The following is an 8,050-nucleotide window of genomic DNA, read 5'->3' on the forward strand; positions in this document are numbered from 1 at the left end:
CTCCTCCTTCTTCTTCTTCTAGTTCTTCTTCTTCTGCTGCTATGAGTAGTTCTTCATTGTTGGACCAAAACAGGAGCCAACAGCATTTCACAAGTCTAATACATTGTCTATTAGACAGTGTTAGGTTTGGGCCTGCCTTATCAGCTACAAATAGGTTCCCAAAAATGTAGGTAGAAAGAGTCAAAGAATGGAGGTGGCTATCACATCCTGTGGGAAATATACAGCCTTTCGCAATTGATTATATTTAACATATGGTATGTTCACTTATTTAAATTACTCATTAGAATGTTTGATGTTCTTCATTATAGTGACATAGTTGGCTATTAGCTTCCCTCTTTGTTTCATTATGAGTTATGCTCATTGTTTATATGCCTCCTTGCCTGCTGGAACTCCCTCACACGTGCATGAGTTCACTGGACAGCCTCTGAGACAAGAACCATATGGCCGGGTCTGCTATGAAAATCTAGACACGTGCACTGGGAGTAACCCTATCTCTGTGTGTGCATGTGTGTGGACTCATGTCCACTCACATACATTTATCCCAAGGATCTGTATCTCTTACAATCACTGGCTAGTAAAAATATTTATATTACTTAACCGCCAATATTGTTTACAGATGTCATCTTTTGATTTAATAGCATGTTTAACAAGCAGCCCAAATATATTTTATCTAGCAGCCTCAAAGTTAAAAAGGAAATACATAATTCTCTACATATTTGGCAATCAAACCTGAACTTTCTTTTCCCTCCTGTTTCTGAGCTTTGTCTTGAGTTGGGGTCAAAGGTTGATAACTGACGTCCTCAAACACATTTTAAACCTATGTGAAATGTAATGTAATTCTTTTCCTGAGCACACGTAAGTCTATGAACTATGTCTTACAGCAAGCAAGCAAAGAAAATTCCTTGAAATTCCAAACCTAAAGTAAGGCTTTATTTTTAACTGGAACATGCTCCCCCCACCCCATTTTTAAAAAGCAATTGCTAAAATTATCTTGGAATTTTGTCAAAAAACAACTCTTTGAAAATTGTTAGGTCCAGATTGTAACATGAGTATAAAGAAGGTACTTAAAGGACATTAATAGCCTGCAAAGCATGTCTAAGTTAAAAGGGGAGGTTGAAATGGCCAGAGACCTTTAAATAAAAAAGAGCATTAAGCAAAGGTCTTAACCACAGAGTTATAAATATGTCAGAAGGACAGACTTTCCCATTGCTCGACAGTCAGAATGATTGGGTCATAATGCAGACCTCCACTAAAGTCAGTTAACCTTACGTGTAACCCTGCAGTTCCTGTCAGGAGCCATACCTGCTCACAAAGGATACGCTGGGTCTCAGATCTCCAGCAGCATGCTGCCAGTGTTATTATCCCCATCTGAGAAGTCATTGTTTTCTGTAGTGGTGTAACAGGAGCTTGATGACCATGTAATGGGGATGCCTGTCAACAAACTAGGAGGAGAAAAACAGATCAGCCACAGTGAGAGTTAAAGACTCAAGGAGCACTAGATTAGAATCTAATTTAATTTTCATTTCTGGGCTAGTAATGAAGAGACCGTGCTTTTTTGTTTGTTTGTTTGTTTTGTTTTGTTTTATAATGTCATGTAGGTTTTCATTTAAAAATACTATTTCCTTTTAGTGATCACATTCTATTTTTACAGTGTATGTGTAAAAAATCAATGCACTAAACCTCTGCTATGTTGTTTCTTACTTAATCCCCACAACAGCCAGGAAACTAGATGTTACCACCTTTCCTAGTTTCTAAGGAAGAAAGCTGAGACCTACAGAGGTCACCTTGTTTCCAACGCGACTGGGGCAGTCAACCTGACTAGCCTTCACTCACATGCCTGGGTGTGTCTAGAATGGCTTAGAATGGTTGTAAGGGAACAGCAATATTCCATGGCCTGAGGCTGAATAAACTCGGGATTCAGGCTGCTCATCCACATCGTTGTGCTCTGCTTCCCAAGTTGATGCCCTTTGTGTCTGCCATCATGCCTTGCTCAGCTGCCTTAGACACCCAGGTCAACTACATCCTCCAATCAGAAGCTAACATCAACTCTTCCTAAGGGGTTTTTGTCAAGTATTCAACCACAGCAAAGACCACAGTAACTAACAGAGTGACACAGTAACTGCCATGTATTGGTTAGCTTTTTCACAACTTGATACAGATTAGAGACATCTGGGAAGAGGGAACTTCAACTGAGGAAACAGAGTATCAGATTGGCCAGTAGGTAAGATGGTGGAACAGTTTTTTGAATAACAAACCATGTAGAAGGAAAGGCTACTGCTGGTAATTCCATCCTTTGGCAAGTGGTCCTGGGTTTAATACAAAAACAAACAAAGGCAGGCATGGGAGCAAGGCAGTAAGCAGCGCACTTCCATGGTCTCTGCTTAAGTTCCTGCCTCCAGGTTCCTGCCCAGCTTGTGTGCCTGCCTGGTCAAGCCTCCATGATGCCTGATATGTGAGGCAAATAAACCCCTTCCTCTCCTAGCTGCTTGTCATCCTGTTCTTTGTCATGGCAATAGAAAGCTAAACCAGGACACAGTCTATAAGAAAGGGGACTCCAGTTTACCCTCAGCTGACGAACTCCAAGAAGCATTCTTATCACTGAGAATCCTCTGTTCACAAATGGTGTAGGTAACTTGCTCGTAAGTGTTGGAGCTTTGCCAAGGCCATGGACTCTGTGCGTATTAAGTGTGTGTTTCTGGATCTCGAACCATTCTTTCCAGCTGACTAACCTGTCACCCACCCCACCTGACCCCACCCAACCCCACCCCNCCCCCCNCCCCCCCACCCCACCCCTGCCTTCTTTTTCACCTACAATCCTTAACTTTGGTATTTTTCATCTGTTTTAGACATTGTGTCTTATAAATGGAATAGTACGGATCTTAATGTAAGATCTTAAGGATCTTCCTTTTTTTCCCCCTCAGTTTGCCAAAATGAACAACAAAGATAATCTGTGTACACTTCGCTAGGTTGTGATCAGTAAAGACAAATATTGTTTGGCTTATTTTTGCTCCATGATACATTCGCATACTCCAGAGGAATGCCTGGGATAGCTAATGGACAAAGTCATCCTTTCTTTCTGTCTTTCTGTTCACGGATGTATATATATATATGTGCGTGTGTGTTCTTCCTCTAGCATTATTGCTCAGGACCCACCCCCTTAATTTTTTTGAGATAAGGTTTCTATCACTGAACATGGGCTGGCCAAGTAAGCTAGGCTGGCTGGCCAGATAGTGAGTCCCAGGGATCTGCCCACCTTTGTCTACTGGCACTGGAATTGCAAGCACATACCACAGTAGGCCTTTTTCATGGGTTCTGATCATCATGCTTAGGTCTTAGTGTTTATGTGGCAAGTACTTTACCATAGTGAGAATTTTGGTTTCTTTAAAAACCTGGTTATGCTATGCGATTATGTTTTTGTTTTAATCCCAAGTATGGGATATGGGGCTGCTTTAGATTGTCCACAGCCACTCCGATTGTCTCATGTTCTAGGAAGGGTGTGATTTTGCCCACCTGTGGATAGTTTGGGGGTTTGGGAGCAGGTATAAATGAGAGAACCTTGAGAGAGCCTATGGGAGTGGCTGGTTCCTGCTGCTGTGTATGCTCTTCCTGGATTGCTGGATGCTTGCTGGTTTGCTGGGTAGAGATATTCTGAGGACAAAGGTTGGACTTGCCTTAAGGAACTAGAAACCTTTGTCAGCAGAAAGAGGTCTATGCCCACTTTCCCCTCTAATCTTCTTTCTTTCCTACTTAGTGGTAGTGGGGGTTAGAAGGGATTATGGTGGAATAAGGTTACCACCCAATGTAACCCAATAAAGTAGCCCGAAAGGTATGCCTACATTTTACTAATGGACTGCCTCCCCAACCTCCCTCTACCCTTTGACTTGCACCCCTTCTAATTCAGTTTCCTTGGTGCGAGGATAACAGATATGTACCATTATACCTGGAATGAATTAATTCTTGAAAGAACGAATGTACAGACACTATATGCTCAAAGAATACTCCTAGTCCATAAAATCTCATATGCTCGTCCAAAGAACATTAATATTTCAGTAGAAGGAACTTCTATCTATAAATTAAAAACAAAACTCCTACTGAGAGTGGTAATGTGTATCTGTAATCTCATCAGTTGGGCTAAGGTAGAAGGGTTGTGAGTTCAAGCCCAGCCTGTGATAGATGGTTCCACACGATTCTGGTATACATAGTATGATCTTGCTTCCCACACAAAAATAAAAAAAATGAATTCTGTCGTCATTATTAGTATAATGAAGTATTGGTACTGACTTTAGAGTTTAAAATTTATAATAGGTGGTGAGTCTGTTTGCAGCTGGTTATGTGATTATAAACTCGTTTAAGCAATTACAAGTGTGGAATGAGAACTGGCTTTCAAATTCTGAGAGGAAGCTGGGGAGCAATTATGAAGGGTGGGTCTCAAGGTAGCACGACAGAGCACAGTTTATACAAAGGAAACACTAGGATATTTTAGTTATGAAATTCTTGAGGCTATATGTACTCCAGTCAGAAAACCCATTTGACAGAAACTAACCTACTCCAATATAACTTACACCCCACACAGCAATGCCATGAAGAAGAAAGCCATTTCCTTACAGGATGCTCTAAGTAACATCTGGAATAAAAGTGGCTCTAACACATCTAAAACACATTAAAAAATGTCCACGGAAATCAGGGATGAGGATTATTACAATTATTACAAAGTAAAGACCAGTACATTCTAGGAGACTGAAAGGACTCATTAATAATGTAAGATAATTCATGTTTGGCAGTATGCTTCAAGCAATTGATTGGCCTGGCTTTAGAATATTGATGAAATATTTAGAAATTGATGTCCTCGATGGCATGTCCATTAATGGAGAAAAACAATGCAACCAGGCTCTGGCTGGGATGACAATAATCTGAAAAAAATCCCTAAACATTGACCGTAGTCCTTGTCTTCCCGAGCTGCGTGGAAAATTTTGATTTCCCAAAACAGGTTGCTTTGACACAAAGATTAAGAAATGTTTCTCATTATTTACTTGCCAATTTGTTACAAATAATTTATGTACATCTTGGAGTCCAGGTGAGATTGTTTTTCTTTTAAGCAAAATCACAATCAAGTACATTTTTGGAGACTGTTCACTACCAAGATATTAGCCTAGACCTTGAGAACTTTACCCACCCAGAGTCCCAACAGTTATATTGTTAAGACAAAGACATTTCCACTGGTACTTTTTGTGATACCAGATTAAATGGTAACACATTTTAAAATGTCTGCTCTTTAGAGGAATTTCAAATACCTTTATTTAGATATAATACAAGTTCTAAGCTCAAATACAAATATAAAGATATATTAGTAATATATAGTATGAAGCAGAAAGATATAACATATTATCATTAATAATTAACAGCTATAATTTATTAAACGCTTGTAAATAAGCTTTGCAATATTTAACACACAAAACTTTGTATAAGTCTGTTTTAAAAGCCTTGTTTGTTTTGGAAAAGGGGAAAAAAACAAAAGAACAAAAAAATTACAACCTTCTTTTTAAAGAAATTAGTATTTATACATACTGAGCATAGTCTACCCTGGGCAGTGCAAGAGAGCTGGCCCCTGTGGTGTGGGCTAGGGAAAGCTGTCAGGCTGACTAACTCAGCTACCACCCAGGTCCAGATTCAAGGCTTTGAGTTGGCCCACCCATTGCCCAAAGCCACATAAGAATGGGAGACAAGCAGAGGAGGAAGGAGAGAGTGGTCCAAAGGACTGCCCAGTTCAGATTTAGCACCACCTTAGATGTTAACACTACATCACTTGTTAGAGGGACAAGCCAGGCACCTGGCAAGCAGGACTATCCCAGAACTCCTCTAGGCCCAGTTGGCTCAGCTAAGGAAAGGAGATGTGCAGATTAGTTTTTCCACATTGCTTTTGGCAGCTTGATGCCTCCTAGCCTCATCTGTCAGAGCGAACTTAAATTGAAGGCTTACTCAAATTAGATTGGCACATAGGTATGTCTACAGGGCATCATCTTAAATTCTGATTGGTACTGAGGTACCTGGCCCACTCTTGGGAATAGCACTCCTAGGCAGGTGGTCCTGGGCTGTAAAAGAAAGAGCTAAGAGCAAGCTCAAAGGTGTGAGAAAGGGAGAGCTGGCCCCACCCTGGGCAGTGCAGGAGAGCTGGCCCCTGTGGTGTGGGCTAGGGAAAGCTGTCAGGTTGACTAACTCAGCTACCACCCACGTCCAGATTTGGGGCTTTGAGTTGGCCCATCCCAACAACTACCCTATCTATGAACTGCTGGAGCACCTGAAGGGGCTAGTCCTTCAGAATCAAAGTTGCATGATCTCCATGACACAGGAGAACAACAGGATGTCCAAGAGGAGTCCCCTTGAGGATCCAGTATTGATTGCATTGATTGCGTAGCAGAAGCCTGAGGCCTTGAACCAGACCTATGACTCACTGCAATGAACATTTGCAAAAAAAAAAAAAAAAAAAAAAAAAAAAAAAAGCTGTTTGGCCTAAAGGGTATACTGTATGACACACTGTGACACCCTGCAGCATCATCAGTGAGATATTTTTGTCGGGGAGGTTGCAAGGGTGAAGGGCATATGTGGAAAGACAGGAAGTTGAGTGGGATTGGGGCACATGATGTGAAATTCACAAAGAATCTGTAGAAAATTAAAGAAAGAAAAAGAAAACAAGCTAAGCATGAACCGGTGAGTAAGTCAGAGCAGGAATCAATAAGTAGCATCATTTTATGGTTTCTTGCTGGAGTTTCTGTTTAGACTTCCTTTAATGAGGGACTATGACCTAGAGGTGTAAGCCAAATAAATCCTTTCCTTTCCAAGATGCTTTTGGTTGGTGTTTTATCAGAATAACAGAAAAACAAACTAGTAAACAAAGCATGACTAAATTAAAACCATATAAACTCTTCTTGATGTGGGAAAACATCTCCTCTGTGCCAGCTCATATGAGAGGGCTTGTGGACTTCTAGACTTCATGACTTTTAACAACATCACCATGGAAGAATTGGAACACTCTGAATAAAAGAGCAAAGAAGTAATAATATGCAAAAGAACAGTAAAATTTTGCCAAGTCTTATAAAGTATATTTTGCAGTATTGAGTAATTTTCCTAGGAGAAAATATGAGCCAAAGATTAATACCCAGCCCAACTATCTTTCATATGTAATGGAGCCCTCAGTTCAGGCCTATAATAGTCTGAGTGAGAATGTCCCCCATAGGCACAGATATTTGAGTTCTTGTGTGCCCTTTTGGTCCTGCAGTTTAAAGAAGGTTAGGAAGGGCAATCTTGTTGGAAGAAGCACGTCCCTGGGGGATTTGTGAGTCTGAAGATGTCCGGCCACTCCCTATCTCCCGCTTCCTGCTTTCTGTGGTTGTGATTCAAGCTGTGATCTCCAGTCTCCACTTCCTGACACTACACCAGCCACTTCCTGCCCCACCCACCTCCATGCCACGACGAAGTTTTATTCTTCTAGAACTGTAGGTTGCCTTGGTTGTCATGGTGTCATAACACAGTAACAGCAAATGAAGTCCTAACACAGACACTTTTTTGTTTTTCATTTTCTAACAGGGTCTTATTATATGCTTCAGGCTGGTTTTAAACTTGGATCCCCTTACCTCAGTCTTCCGAGTGTGGATACCGCAAACATATACCACCACCACTGTCTGGCTGCAGGTGAGGAACTTTTGAGTCAGGAAGACACCGGGAATATTGTTCCAATGAATTGTCTGCATGAAATTCCTAGAGATGGCTCAGAACTCTGGCTGAGGCAGTCTCAAGGCATTGAATCCCTTCAAGAGGAAGAGAAAATGAACTCAAATATAAGGGTACAAAGAGACAGAATAGAGATATATGGTGTGTTTCCACATTAGTAAAGCATTAGCTGATAAAAATTTAGACAGAGAGTGGGTTTGTTGATAACTTCCTCTACAAGAGTGAGTTCAGAGGTATCACTGAAATCTGAAGGGTCAAGTGAAGGAATATTAGCGCATATAACCATACTGCCACTAAAAAAGGTGCTATTGAAGATACAATAGAA

Source organism: Mus pahari, chromosome 8, assembly GCF_900095145.1.
Source record: "Mus pahari chromosome 8, PAHARI_EIJ_v1.1, whole genome shotgun sequence".
Lineage (NCBI taxonomy): Eukaryota > Metazoa > Chordata > Mammalia > Rodentia > Muridae > Mus > Mus pahari.